Raw genomic sequence first — 13,873 nt, forward strand, 5'->3', positions numbered from 1 at the left:
TCGAACACTCGAACACGTATTTGGACCATTTTGCATGATGGCATATATGCAATTAAGGAGTTTATTTTCCATTTCTTATGCATTAGGGTTTAAACACTCGGACACTTATTCGGACCCTCTTGCATGATGGCAGATTTGTAATTATGGTGTTTACTTGTCATTTCTCGGGCATTAGGGTTCGAACACTTGGACACTTATTGGGACCCTCTTGCATGATGCATATATGTCATTATGGTGTTTACTTGCCATTTTTTAGGAATTAGGGTTTAAACAATCGGGCACTTATTCGGACTCTCTTGCGTGATGGCAGATTTCTAATTATGGTGTTTACTTGCCATTTCACGTGCATTATTGTTCGAACACTCGAACACGTATTCGGACCATTTTGCATAATGGCAGATATGTAATTAAGGTGTTTACTTGCCATTTCTTATGCATTAGGGTTTAAACACTAGGACACTTTTTAGGACCTTCCTTCATGATGGCAGATATGTAATTAGGATTTTTACTTGCCATTTCTTATGCATTAGGGTTTAAATATTCGGACACCTATTCGGACCCTCTTGCATGATGTCAGATTTGTAATTACGGTGTTTACTTTCAATTTCTCGTGCATTATGGTTGGAGCACACTAACACGTATTCGGACCCTCTTGCATGATGGCAGGTATGCAATTATGGTGTTTACTTGTCATTTCACCTGCATTAGAGTTTAAGCACTCGGACACTTATTCAGACTCTCCTGCATGATGGCAGATATGTAATTATGGTCTTTACTTACCGTAACTCATGCATTAGGGTTCGAAATTCGGACACTTATTCAGACCCTGTTGCATGATTGTAGATATGTAACTAAGGTCTTTACTTGCAATTTGTCGCGCATTTGGATTCGAACACTCGGAGACTTATTCGGACCCTCTTGCATTATGGCAGATTTGTAATCATGGTGTTTACTTGCCATTTCTCGTGCATTAGGGTTCGAACACTCGAACATTTATTCGGACCGTCTTGCATGATGGAAGATATGTAATTATGATGTTTACTTGCCATTTCTCGTGCATTAGGGTTCGAACACTTGGACACTTATTCGGACCATCTTGCATGGTGGCAAACATTCAATTATGGTGTTTACATGTCATTTCTCATGCATTAGAGTTTAAACACTTGGACAGTTATTCAGACTCTCTTGCATGATGGCAGATATGTTATCACGGTCTTTACTTAACGTAACTCATGTGTTGAGGTTCGACATTCGGACACCTATTCGGAACCCCTGTGCATGATAGTAGATATGTAATTATGGTGTTTACTTGCCATTTTTCGCGCATTAGGATTTGAACACTTGGAGACTTATTCGGACCCTCTTGCATGATGGCAGAAATGTAATTATGGTGTTTACTTGCCATTTCTCGTGCATTATGGTTCGAACACAGGGACACTTATTCGGACCGACTTGCTTGATGGCCGATATTTAATTATGGTGTTTACTTGCTATTTCTCATGCATTAGGATTTAAACACTCGGACATTTATTCAGACCCTCTTGCATGATGGCAGGTATGTAATTATGGGGTTTACATGCCATTTCTCATGCATTAGGCTTTAAACACTCGGACACTTAGTCAGACCATCTTACATGATGGCAGATATGTAATTATTGTGTTTATTTTCCATTTCTCATGCATTAGGGTTCAAACACCCGAACACTTATTCGGACCATCTTGCATGATGGCAGATATGGAATTATGGTGTGTACTTGCCATTTCTCATGCATTGGGGTTTAGACACTCAGACACTGATTCAGGCCCTCTTGCGTGATGGCAGATATGTAATTATGGTGTTTAGTTGCCATTTCTCGTGCATATGGGTTCGAACACTTGAACACTTATTTGGACCATCTTGCATGATAGGAGATATGTAATTACGTTATTTACTTGTCATTTCTAATGCATTATTGTTTAAACACTCTGACACATACTCGGACTCTCTTCCATGATGACAGATATGTAATTATGGTATTTACTTACCGTATCTCACGCATTAGGGTTCGAAATTCGCACACATATTCGGACCCTCTTGCATGATGGCAGATTTGTAATTGTGGTGTTTATTTGCCGCTTCCCGTGCATGAGGGTTCGAACACATGAACATATATTCGGGACCCCTTGCATGATGGCAGATATGTAATTATGGTGTTTACTTGCCATTTCTCATGCATTAGCGTTTAAACACTTGGACACTTATTCGGACCCTCTTGCATGATGGCAGATTTGTAATTATGGTGTTTACTTGCCATTTCTCGTGCATTATGGTTTGAACACTCGAACACGTATTCAGACCATTTTGCGTGATGGCATATATGTAATTAAGGTGTTTACTTGCCATATCTTATGCATTAGGGTTTAAAAAATCGGACATTTTTCGGACCATCTTGCATGATGGCAGATATGTAATTACGACGTTTACTTGCCATGTCTCGTACATTAGGGTTCGAACACTCGGACACTTATTCGGACCCTCATGAATGATGGCATATATGTTATTGTGGTGTTTACTTGCCATTTCTCATGAATTAGGGTTTAAACAGTCGGACATTTATTCAGACCCTCTTGCATTATGGCAAAAATATAATTAAGGTGGTTACTGTGCATTTCTTATGCATTAGGGTTTAAACACTAGGATACTTATTAGGACCTTCCTACATGGTGGCAGATATGTAATTAGGATGTTTACTTACCATTTGTCATGCATTACGGTTTAAACAATCGGACACTTATTCGAACCCTCTTGCATGATGGTATATATGTAATTATGGTGTTTACTTGCCATTTCTCGTGCATTATGGTTCGAGCACTCGAACACGTATTCGGGCCCTCTTGCATGATGACAGATATGTAATTATAGTGTATACTTGCCATTTCTCGTGCATTAGGGTTCGAACAATTGGACACTTATTCGGGCCATCTTGCAAGACGGCTGATATGCAATTATGGTGTTTACTTGTCATTTCTCATGGATTAGAGTTTCAACACTCGGACACTTATTCAGACTCTCTTCCATGATGGCAGATATGTAATTATGGCCTATACTTACCATAACTCATGCATTAGGGTTCGAAATCCGGGCACTTATTCGGACCCTCTTGCATGATGGTAGATATGTAACTAAGGTGTTTACTTGCCATTTCTCGCGCATTAGGATTCGAACACTAGGAGACTTATTCGGACCCTCTTGCATGATGGCAGATACATAATTATGGTGTTTATTTGCCATTTCCCGTGCATTAGGGTTCGAACACAACGACACTTATTCGTACCCTCTTGCATGATGGCCGATATGTAATTATGGTGTTTACTTGCTATTTCTCATGCATTAGGGTTTAAACAATCGAACACTTATTCGGACCCTCAAGCATGATGGCAGATATGTAATAATGGTGTTTACTTGTCATTTCTCATGCATTATGGTTTAAACACTCATACACTTATTCGGATCATCTTGCATGATGGCAGATATGTAATTATGGCGATTACTTGCCATTTCTCGTGCATTAGGGTTCAAACACTCGAACACTTATTCGGACCATCTTGCGTGATGGCAGATATGTAATTATGGTGTGTACTTGCCATTTCACATGCATTAGGGTTCGAACACTCGAACATTTATTCGGACCCTCTTGAATGATGGCAGATATGTAATTGTGGTGTTTACTTGCCATTTCTCATGCAATAGGGTTGAAACACTCGGACACTTATTCGGAGCCTCTTGCTTGATGGCAGATATGTAATTATGGTGTTTACTGGGCATTTCACGTGCATTAGGGTTTGAACACTCAGGCACTTTTTCGGATCATCCTGCATGATGGTAGATATGCAATTATGGTGTTTACTTGTCGTTTCTCATGCATTAGGGATTAAACACTTGGACACATATTCGGACTCTCTTGCATGATGGCAGATATGTAATTATGGCCTTTATTTTCCGTATCTCATGCATTAGGCTCGAAATTAGGACACTTGTTTGGACCCTATTGCAAGATGGTAGATGTGTAATTACGGTGTTTACTTTCCATTTCTCACGCATTAGGATTCGAACACTCGGACACTGATTCAGACCCTTTTACATTATGACAGATATGAAATTATGGTGTTTACTTGCCATTTCTCAGGCATTAGGGTTTAAACACTCGGACATTTATTCAGACCCTCTTGCATGATGGCAGATATATAATTACGATGTTTACTTTCCATTTCTCGTGCATTATGGTTCGAACACTCGAACACTTATTCGGACCATTTTGTATGATGGCAGATATGTAATTAAGGTGTTTTCTTGCCATTTCTTTTGTATTAGGGTTTAAACACTCGGACACTTATCTGGACCCTCTTGCATGATGGCAGATATGTAATTATGGTGTTTACTTGCCATTTCTCATGCAATAGGGTTCGAACACTCGGACACTTATTCAGACCATCTTGCATGATGGCAGATATGCAATTGTGGTGTTTACTTTTCATTTCTCATGCATTATGGTTAAAACAATCGGACACTTATTCTGACTATCGTGTGTGATCGCTGATATGTAATTATAGTCATCACTTACCGTATCTGATGCATGAGGGTTCGAAATTCGAACACTTATTCCACCCTATTGCATGATGGTAGATATGTAATTACGGTGTTTACTTGCAATTTCTCACGCATTTGGAATCGAATACTCGGACACTTATTCAAACCCTCTTGCATGATGGCAGATATGTAATTGTGGTGTTTACTTGCCATTTCTCGTGCATTAGGGTTCGAACAGTGGGACACTTATTCGGACCCTCTTGCATGATGACCGATATAGAATTATGGCATTTACGTGCTATTTCTCATGCATTAGGGTTTAAAAAGTCGGACACTTATTCCGACCCTCTTGCACGATGACAGATATGTAATTATGGTGTTTACTAGCCATTTCTCTTGCATTAGGGTTTAAACACGTGGACACTTATTCGGACCATCTTGGATGATAACAGATAGGTAATTATGGTGTTTACTTGCCATTTCTCGTGCATTAGGTTCGAACACTCGAACACTGATTCGGACCGTCTTCCATGATGCCAAATATGTAATTGTGGTGTTTATTTGTCATTTCTCATGCATTACGGTTTAAACACTCGGACACTTATTCGGACTCTCTTGCATGATCGCAGATATGTAATTATGTTGTTAACTTAACGTATCTCATGCATTAGGGTTCGAAATTCGGACACTTATTTCGACCCTCTTGCATGATGGCAGACATGTAATTTTGGTGTTTACTTCCCATTTCTAATGCATTAGGGTTTAAACACTCGAACACTTATTCGAACCGTCTTGCATGACGGCAGATATGTAATTATGGTTTTCACTTTCCATTTAATCTGCATTATGTTCGAACACTCGGACACTTATTCGGACCCTATTGCATTATGGCTGATATGTAATTATGGAGTTTACTTGCCATTTCTCACGCATTAGGGCTTAAACACTCGGATACTTATTCCGACCCTCTTGCATGATGGCAGATATGTTATTATGGTGTTTACTTGCCATTTCTCGTGCATTAGGGTTCGAACACTCGAACATTTATTCGGACACTTTTGCATGATGGCAGATACGTAATTGTGGTGTTTTCTCGCCATTTCTCATGCATTAGGGTTTAAACACTCAGACACTTATTCAGACCCCCTTGCATGATGCCAGATATGTAATTATGGTGTTTACTTGCCATTTCTCATGCCTTAGGGTTTAAACATTCGGACACTTATTCCGACCCTCTTACGTGATGGCAGATATGTAATTATGGTGTTTACTTGCCATTTCTCACGCTTACGGTTCGAACACTTGGACACTTATTCAGACCCTCTTGCATGATGGCAGATATCCAATTATGTTGTTTACTTTCCATTTATCATGCATTAGGGTTTAAACACTCGGACACTTATTCGGACCCTGTTGCATGATGGAAGATATGTAATTTTGGTGCTTACATGCCATTTCTCATGCATTAGGGTTCGAACACTCGGACACTTATTCGGACAATCATGCATGATGGCAGATATGTAATTATGGTTTTACTTGCATTTCTCATGCATTAGGTTTTAGACACTCAGACAGTTATTCGGACCCTCTTGCATGATGGCAGATATGTAATTATTCTATTTACTTACCATTTCTCATGCATTAGCGTTTAAACACTCGGACACTTATTCTGCCATCTTGCATGATGGCAGACATGTAATTATGGTGTTTGCTTGGCATTTCTCGTGCATCAGGGTTCGAGCACTCGGACACTTATTCGGACCATGTTGCGTGATGATAGATATGCAATTATGGTGTTTACTTGTCATTTCTCGTGCAATACGGTTTAAATACTCGGACACTTATTCAGACTCTCTTCCATGATGGCAGATATGTAATTATGGTTTTTACTTTCTGTATCTCATGCTTTAGGGCTCGAAATTTGGACACTTATTTGGACCCTCTTGCAGGATGGTAGATGTGTAATTATGGTGTTTACTTGCCATTTCTCATGCATTAGGATTAGAACACTCGGACACTTATTCGGACACTCTTACACGATGGCAGATATGTAATTATGGTGTTTACTTGCCATTTCTCGTCCATTTTGGTTCGAACACAGGGACACTTATTCGGACCCACTTGCATGATGGCCGATATGTAATTATCGTGTTTACTAGCCATTGCTCATGCATTAGGTTTGAACACTCGGACATTTACTCGGACCCTCTTGCATGATGGCAGATGTGTAATTATGGTGTTTACTTACCATTTCTCATGCATTGGGGTTTAAACACTCGGACACTTATTCGGACCCTCCTGCATGATGGCAGATTTGTAATTATGGTGTTTACTTGCCATTTCTCGTGCATTAGGGTTCGAACACTTGTACATTTATTCGGACCATCTTGCATGATGGCAGATATGCAATTATGGTGTTTACTTGTCATTTCTCATGTATTTGGGTTTAAACACTCGGACACTTGTTCGGACTCTCTTACTTGATCGCAGATATGTAATTATGGTCTTTACTTTCCGTATCTCATGCATTAGGGCTCGAAATTCGGTCACTTGTGTGGACCCCCTTGCATGATGGTAGATGTGTAATTATGGTGTTTACTTGCCATTCCTCACGCATTAGGATTCAAACACTCGGACACTTATTCGGACCATCATGCATGATGGCGGATATATAATTTTGGTGTTTACTTGCCATTTCTCAAGCATTAAAGTTTAAACACTCGGACACTTATTCGGACCCCCTTGCATGTTGGCAGATATGTAATTATGATGTTTACTTGCCATTTCTCATGCGTTATGGTTCGAACACTCGAACGTTTATTAGGACCCTCATGCTTGATGTCATACATGTAATCAAGGTGTTTACTTGCCATTTCTTATGCATTAGGGTTTAAACACTAGGACACTTGTTCGGACCCTCTTGCATGATGACAGATATGTAATTATGGTGTTTACTTGCCATTTCTCATGCCTTAGGGTTTAAACATTCGGACACTTATTCCGACCCTCTTACGTGATGGCAGATATGTAATTATGGTGTTTACTTTCCATTTCTCACGCTTAGGGTTCGAACACTTGGACACTTATTCAGACCCTCTTGCATGATGGTAGATATCCAATTATGTTGTTTACTTGCCATTTATCATGCATTAGGGTTTAAACACTCGGACACTTATTCGGACCCTGTTGCATGAGGGAAGATATGTAATTTTGGTGCTTACATGCCATTTCTCATGCATTATGGTTCGAACACTCGGACACTTATTCGGACAATCTTGCGTGATGGCAGATATGTAATTATGGTTTTACTTGCATTTCTCATGCATTAGGTTTTATACACTCGGACACTTATTCGGACCCTCTTGCATGATGGCAGATATGTAATTATTCTATTTACTTACCATTTCTCATGCATTAGCGTTTAAACACTCGGACACTTATTCGGACCATCTTGCATGATGGTAGATATGTAATTATGGTGTTTGCTTGCCATTTCTCGTGCATCAGGGTTCGAGCACTCGGACACTTATTCGGACCATGTTGCGTGATGACAGATATGCAATTATGGTGTTTACTTGTCATTTCTCGTGCAATACGGTTTAAATACTCGGACACTTATTCGGACTCTCTTCCATGATGGCAGATATGTAATTATGGTTTTTACTTTCTGTATCTCATGCTTTAGGGCTCGAAATTTGGACACTTATTTGGACCCTCTTGCAGGATGGTAGATGTGTAATTATGGTGTTTACTTGCCATTTCTCATGCATTAGGATTAGAACACTCGGACACTTATTCGGACACTCTTACACGATGGCAGATATGTAATTATGGTGTTTACTTGCCATTTCTCGTCCATTTTGGTTCGAACACAGGGACACTTATTCGGACCCACTTGCATGATGGCCGATATGTAATTATCGTGTTTACTTGCCATTGCTCACGCATTAGGTTCGAACACTCGGACATTTACTCGGACCCTCTTGCATGATGGCAGATATGTAATTATGGTGTTTACTTACCATTTCTCATGCATTGGGTTTTAAACACTCGGACACTTATTCGGACCCTCCTGCATGATGGCAGATATGTAATTATGGTGTTTACTTGCCATTTCTCGTGCATTAGGGTTCGAACACTTGTACATTTATTCGGACCATCTTGCATGATGGCAGATATGCAATTATGGTGTTTACTTGTCATTTCTCATGTATTTGGGTTTAAACACTCGGACACTTGTTCGGACTCTCTTACTTGATTGCAGATATGTAATTATGGTCTTTACTTTCCGTATCTCATGCATTAGGGCTCGAAATTCGGTCACTTGTGTGGACCCCCTTGCATGATGGTAGATGTGTAATTATGGTGTTTACTTGCCATTCCTCACGCATTAGGATTCAAACACTCGGAGACTTATTCGGACCATCATGCATGATGGCGGATATATAATTTTGGTGTTTACTTGCCATTTCTCAAGCATTAAAGTTTAAACACTCGGACACTTATTCGGACCCCCTTGCATGCTGGCAGATATGTAATTATGATGTTTACTTGCCATTTCTCATGCGTTATGGTTCAAACACTCGAACGTTTATTAGGACCCTCATGCTTGATGTCATACATGTAATCAAGGTGTTTACTTGCCATTTCTTATGCATTAGGGTTTAAACACTAGGACACTTGTTCGGACTATCTTGCATGATGACAGATATGTAATTATGGTGTTTACTTGCCATTTCTCATGCCTTAGGGTTTAAACATTCGGACACTTATTCCGACCCTCTTACGTGATGGCAGATATGTAATTATGATGTTTACTTGCCATTTCTCACGCTTCGGGTTCGAACACTTGGACACTTATTCAGACCCTCTTGCATGATGGTAGATATCCAATTTTGTTGTTTACTTGCCATTTATCATGCATTAGGGTTTAAACACTCGGACATTTATTCGGACCCTGTTGCATGACGGAAGATATGTAATTTTGGTGCTTACATGCCATTTCTCATGCATTATGGTTCGAACACTCGGACACTTATTCGGACAATCTTGCGTGATGGCAGATATGTAATTATGGTTTTACTTGCATTTCTCATGCATTAGGTTTTATACACTCGGACACTTATTCGGACCCTCATGCATGATGGCAGATATGTAATTATTCTATTCTATTTTCTTACCATTTCTCATGCATTAGCGTTTAAACACTCGGACACTTATTCGGACCATCTTGCATGATGGTAGATATGTAATTATGGTGTTTGCTTGCCATTTCTCGTGCATCAGGGTTCGAGCACTCGGACACTTATTCGGACCATGTTGCGTGATGACAGATATGCAATTATGGTGTTTACTTGTCATTTCTCGTGCAATACGGTTGAAATACTCGGACACTTATTCGGACTCTCTTCCATGATGGCAGATATGTAATTATGGTTTTTACTTTCTGTATCTCATGCTTTAGGGCTCGAAACTTGGACACTTATTTGGACCCTCTTGCAGGATGGTAGATGTGTAATTATGGTGTTTACTTGCCATTTCTCATGCATTAGGATTAGAACACTCGGACACTTATTCGGACACTCTTACACGATGGCAGATATGTAATTATGGTGTTTACTTGCCATTTCTCGTCCATTTTGGTTCGAACACAGGGACACTTATTCGGACCCACTTGCATGATGGCCGATATGTAATTATCGTGTTTACTTGCCATTGCTCACGCATTAGGTTCGAACACTCGGACATTTACCCGGACCCTCTTGCATGATGGCAGATATGTAATTATGGTGTTTACTTACCATTTCTCATGCATTTGGTTTTAAACACTCGGACACTTATTCGGACCCTCCTGCATGATGGCAGATATGTAATTATGGTGTTTACTTGCCATTTCTCGTGCATTAGGGTTCGAACACTTGTACATTTATTCGGACCATCTTGCATGATGGCAGATATGCAATTATGGTGTTTACTTGTCATTTCTCATGTATTTGGGTTTAAACACTCGGACACCTGTTCGGACTCTCTTACTTGATTGCAGATATGTAGTTATGGCCTTTACTTTCCGTATCTCATGCATTAGGGCTCGAAATTCGGTCACTTGTGTGGACCCCCATGCATGATGGTAGATGTGTAATTATGGTGTTTACTTGCCATTCCTCACGCATTAGGATTCAAACACTCGGACACTTATTCGGACCATCATGCATGATGGCGGATATATAATTTTGGTGTTTACTTGCCATTTCTCAAGCATTAAAGTTTAAACACTCGGACACTTATTCGGACCCCCTTGCATGCTGGCAGACATGTAATTATGATGTTTACTTGCCATTTCTCATGCGTTATGGTTCGAACACTCGAACGTTTATTAGGACCCTCATGCTTGATGTCATACATGTAATCAAGGTGTTTACTTGCCATTTCTTATGCATTAGGGTTTAAACACTAGGACACTTGTTCGGACCATCTTGCATGATGACAGATATGTAATTATGGTGTTTACTTGCCATTTCTCATGCCTTAGGGTTTAAACATTCGGACACCTATTCCGACCCTCTTACGTGATGGCAGATATGTAATTATGGTGTTTACTTGCCATTTCTCACGCTTAGGGTTTGAACACTTGGACACTTATTCAGACCCTCTTGCATGATGGCAAATATCCAATTATGTTGTTTACTTGCCATTTATCATGCATTAGGGTTTAAACACTCGGACACTTATTCGGACCCTGTTGCATGATGGAAGATATGTAATTTTGGTGCTTACATGCCATTTCTCATGCATTATGGTTCGAACACTCGGACACTTATTCGGACAATCTTGCGTGATGGCAGATATGTAATTATGGTTTTACTGGCCATTTCTCATGAATTAGGTTTTAGACACTCGGACACTTATTCGGACCTTCTTGCATGATGGCAGATATGTAATTATGCTATTTACTTGCCATTTCTCATGCATTAGCGTTTAAACACTCGGACACTTATTCGGACCCTCTTGCATGATGGCAGATATGTAATTACGGTGTTTATTTGCCATTTCTCGTGCATCAGGGTTCGAGCACTCGGACACTTATTCAGACCATCTTGCGTGATGACAGATATGCAATTATGGTGTTTACTTGTCATTTCTCGTGCATTACGGTTTAAATACTCGGACACTTATTTGGACTCTCTTCCATGATGGCTGATGTGTAATTATGGCTTTTACTTTCCGTATCTCACGCTTTAGGGCTCGAAATTCGGACACTTATTTGGACACTCTTGCATGATGGTAGATGTGTAATTATATTGTTTACATGCCATTTCTCACGCATTAGGATTCGAACACTCGGACACTTATTCAGACACTCTTACACGATGGCAGATATGTAATTATGGTGTTTACTTGCCATTTCTCATGCATTATGGTTCGAACAGAGGGACACTTATTCAAACCCACTTGCATGATGGCCGATATGTAAATATGGTGTTTACTTGCCATTGCTCATGCATTAGGGTTCGAACAATCGGACATTTACTCGGACCCTTTTGCATGATGGCAGATATGTAATTATGGTGTTTACTTGCCATTTCTCATGCATTGGGTTTTAAACACTCGGACACTTATTCGGATCCTCTTGCATGATGGCAGATATGTAATTATGGTGTTTACTTGCCATTTCTCGTGCATTAGGGTTCGAACACTCGTACATTTATTCGGACCATCTTGCATGATGGCAGATATGCAATTATGGTGTTTACTTGTCATTTCTCATGTATTTGGGTTTAAACACTCGGACACTTGTTCGGACTCTCTTACTTGATTGCAGATATGTAATTATGGTCTTTACTTTCCGTATCTCATGCATTAGGGCTCGAAATTCGTTCACTTATGTGGACCCCCTTGCATGATGGTAGATGTGTAATTTTGGTGTTTACTTGCCATTCCTCGAACAATCGGACATTTACTCGGACCCTTTTGCATGATGGCAGATATGTAATTATGGTGTTTACTTGCCATTTCTCATGCATTGGGTTTTAAACACTCGGACACTTATTCAGACCCTCATGCATGATGGCAGATATATAATTATGGTGTTTACTTGTCATTTCTCAAGCGTTAAAATTTAAACACTCGGACACTTATTCGGACCCCCTTGCATGCTGGCAGATATGTAATTAAGGTGTTTACTTGCCATTTCTTATGCATTACAGTTTAAACACTCAGGCACTTATTCGGACCCGCTTACATGATGGCAAATATGTAATTATGGCGTTTATTTGCCACTTCTCGTGCATTAAGGTTTGAACACTCGGACATTTATTCGGACCATCTTGGATGATGGCAGATATGCAATTATGGTGTTTACTTGTCATTTCTCATGCATTAGGGGTTAACCCTTGGACACTTAATCGGACTCTCTTGCACGATGGCAGATATGTAATTATGGTCTTTAGTTACCGTATCTCATGCATTTGGGTTCGAAATTCAGACACCTGTTCGGACCCTCTTGCATGATGGCAGATATGTAATTATGGTGTTTACTTGCCATTTCTCAAGCATTAGGGTTTAAACACTCGGACACTTATTCGGGCCCTCTCATGATGGACGATATGTGATTACGGTGTTTACTTGCCATTTCTCGTGCATTTTGGTTCGAACACTCGAACACTTATTTCGACCATTTTGTATTATGGCAGATATGTAATTAAGGTGTTTATTTGCCATTTCTTATGCATTACGGTTTGAACACTCGAACACTTATTCGTACCCTCTTGCATGATGGCAGACATGTAATTATGGTGTTTACTTGCCATTTCTCATGCATTAGGGTTCGAACAATCAGACACTTATTCAGACCCTCTTGCATGATGGCAGATATGTAATTATGTTATTTACTTGCCATTTCTCATGCATTTGGGTTTAAACAGTCGGGCACTTATTCGGACCCTCTTGTATGATGACAGATATGTAATTATGGTGTTTACTTGCCATTTCTCGTGCATTAGGATTGGAACACTCAGACAGTTATTCGGACCATCTTGCACGATGACAGATATGCAATTATGGTGCTTACATGTCATTTCTCATGCATTAGGGCTCAAACACTCGGACACTTAATCAGACTTTATTGCATGATGGCAGTTATGTAATTATGGTCTTTATTCACCGTATCTCACGTATTTGGGTTCGAAATTCGGACACATATTCGGACCCTTTTGCATGATGGCAGATATGTAATTATGGTGTTTATTTGCCATTTCTCACACATTAGGATTCGAACACTCAGACCTTATTTCCGACCCTCTTGCATGA

Source organism: Camellia sinensis, chromosome 6 (genome assembly GCF_055761805.1).
Source record: "Camellia sinensis isolate YWXY chromosome 6, ASM5576180v1, whole genome shotgun sequence".
Classification (NCBI taxonomy): domain Eukaryota; kingdom Viridiplantae; phylum Streptophyta; class Magnoliopsida; order Ericales; family Theaceae; genus Camellia; species Camellia sinensis.